Raw genomic sequence first — 3,347 nt, forward strand, 5'->3', positions numbered from 1 at the left:
ATTGAGAAAGCCAACCAGCATGTACATCAACATTTCAATCACACAGTAAGATGATAACAACGATTTGATCTGTAAAAATGATCCTGAAGATTCAACCCAGAGGAGATCGTCATGCTCAATTGACCTTAGTCTGTAGAAGAAGCAGAAATGAAGTCACAGGCCTTTACCAGCTGGTGGGGGAAATGGAGCTACTCCATATATACATATATCAGCATCATTTTCAAAAAGTGGTTTGGCCTTTACACTTTTTCAAAATGATGCTGATATATTTCCCCCACCAGCCGGTAAAGGCCTGTGACTTACCTTCTGCTTATTCACTAAAACTGGTATGGCAGAAGCACACATTTGAGGACAGACATAATGATAACTCCATGCTGTCATTGTAATTATTTATCTATTAAGATACCTAAATATGAGCTCTTGCATAGCATGACATGAATACGTTATAGAGATGCTATGGATCCATTTCATTAACCTTTAATAATGTGGTTGGGACCTGTACCTATAACACGTTCATGGAAGTCTTATAGATGTGCAGTGAATGCATTAAGGATATGTAGTCAAAGAAAATCGTTACCAATATTTCTAGGATGGTGCTTGCAACACCAGGGTTGTGGGTTCGATTCCCACAGGGGACCAGTATGAAAATGCATGTGGCTCTGGATAAGAGTGACTGCTAAATGCCTAAAATATAAATATGAGTTCCCGGTATGTCACAAAACTGTGTCCGTCATCATCCCAAAGAAGAATGCTTCAGATCACAGTAACTCAGTTAGCTAACGTAGAGAATAGTAGAGCTACAAGAGAAATAAACACATTCACCTCGTCACACACACAGTCACACACACACTGCACATGAGGACGAAGATGGTACTTTTTGGAGAAATGTACTCTGGTCTGATGAAACAAAAATAGAACTGTTTGGCCATAATGACCATCGTTATGTTTGGAGGGAAAAGGGGGAGGCTTGCAAGCCGAGGAACACCATCCCAACCGTGAAGTACGGGGGTGGCAGCATAATGTTGTGGGGTTGCTTTGCTGCAGGAGGGACTGGTTCACTTTACAAAATAGATGGCATCATGAGAGGGGAAATTATGTGGATATATTGAAGCAACATCTCAAGACATCAGTTTAAGCTTGGTCTCAAATGGGTATTCCAAATGGACAACCCCAAGCATACTTCCAAAGTTGTGGCAAAATGGCTTAAGGAAAACAAAGTCAAGGTATTGGAGTGGCCATCACAAAGCCCTGACCTCAATCCTATAGAAAATGTGTGGGCAGAACTGAAATAAGCGTGTGTGAGCAAGGAGAGGCCTACAAACCTGATTCAGTTGCATCCGCTTTGTCAGGAGGAATGGGCCAAAATTCACCCAACCTATTGTGGGAAGCTTGTGGAAGGCTATCCGAAACATTTGACCCAAGGTAAAGAATTTAAAGGCAATGCTACCAAATACTAATTGAGTTTGTAAACTTCTGACCCACTGGGAATGTGATGAAAGAAAGAAAAGCTGAAATAAATAATTTTCTCTATTATTCTGACATTTCACATTCTTAAAATAAAGTGGTGATTCTAACTGACCTAAGACAGACATAAGACAGACCTAAGACAGGGAATTTTTACTAGGATTAAATGTCAGGAATCTTGGAAAAGTGAGTTTAAATGTGTTTGGCTAAGGTGTATGTAAACTTCTGACTTCAACTTTATTTGACATTAGGTTGAGAGGCAGTGCATCAATTATCCCCTTGAGAAATATAGATTGCAGACCTGTGAAGAACATATCAGAGAGCTGTGAAAGAATACAAAGCACTGGCAGTACTCCTACAATTGATCCTTTGCACCCAAGGTGAGTTTTGCAACCTCAGACAACTATTTCCTGGGAAGCCCAATTCCCCATTTAAACTAAAGAAAACCCCTCACAATGACCTCGAACTGTGTTTTGAACATTATAAAACCCTGTTAACCTGCTCATAAGCCGCTCATCCCTAACTAGAGGTTCTGCGTTGTTTCAGGCCCTGAACAGTGCAGGCCTCTCTTTGCTGGATCTAAAAAAGGACAGAACTCCGCTTAAAACATCAACACTGTCCTTATAATGCAATTATAAAACATTGCAATATTAATATAATGGTTATGATTTGAATAGATAACCTCACAAAAACAAAATAATGATGACCATGTTGCCATCCCGAAAAAAGATTGCAGTCAGAGTTTAGTATATCTGCAGAATGCTGCAAATACGGTGTCCAAAATAACACTCTTTTTACTGCAGTAATTATGCAGTTTAACTGCAGTTACAGTGCAGTATAAATACAGTTTAACTGCAGTACACTACAGTTCTTCTGCAATTACTGCGTTCAAAATACCAGAGTCGACTGCAGTTACTGCACTTTTAACGCAGTTTCAAAAATGCAATATTTTTTGGGGAAGGTCTCTCTTTTATTAATATACAACTAAATGAAACACAGACTACCCCTTGCCAATCAGGAAACCTTTGGGTATGTTGTGGTGGACTGTCATTACAGTTGCTTCATGGGTAATATGTAAAAGGTTTAGTGTGGCTAGCCACTGGATGACTCTGAATTCACAGTGTCAACATAGAGTCAAAGCTACTAACCACTTTTGGATGCTCTCCTGATGGGGACAACAGATGAAAGTTATATTCATAATATAGCTAGCTTAGCTAGCTAACATTCATTTGTAGGAATGAATTTATATTACAGTTTTTCCCAATTGTTTACACACTAAAACTGGCCAATGAGGCACAATGACCCACACCTGTAATTATTTTATCAGAACCATATACCAAGTCTGTATTTGGTTTAGCAGAACCATACACCAAATCTGCAATACTACTGCCATGTGTTTTCCTTTACACTCAGATTGTAATTCTGTCACAAACATTTGGCAAAACACAAGCCACAATTCTCTTCCTTTGGCACAACCTTCACAAATAAAATGTATTGTGTTCAAATGCAAAGCAACACTGTTCAACAAGCTAAGCTTAGTTACCAATTGATTACTTTCACAGGTGCAAACAGTAATTGCGTAAACGTTGGCTTTGATATCAGACTTTTGGTGCAGGTAAAAAGGCTCCAGTTGAGTACGCCTGTGTGGAAGCAAACTTAGCAGGTGGAGGTGGAGGTAGAAATCAAATGTTATTTGTCACATGTACCGAATACAACAGGTGTAGACCGTACCGTGACATGTTTACTTCAAACCCAGTGGTACAGAATATAGCACTGTAAAGACTGTAGATTCCAATATGTACTGTAATGGGAAACAAAGGCAATGTTTCATGTGTCACGAACTGGCTCAAAGTTCGGAACAAAAAGGGAGACAATGAAGATAA

This window comes from Oncorhynchus mykiss, chromosome 16 (genome assembly GCF_057628025.1).
Source record: "Oncorhynchus mykiss isolate SJ-2025 chromosome 16, ASM5762802v1, whole genome shotgun sequence".
Taxonomy (NCBI): domain Eukaryota; kingdom Metazoa; phylum Chordata; class Actinopteri; order Salmoniformes; family Salmonidae; genus Oncorhynchus; species Oncorhynchus mykiss.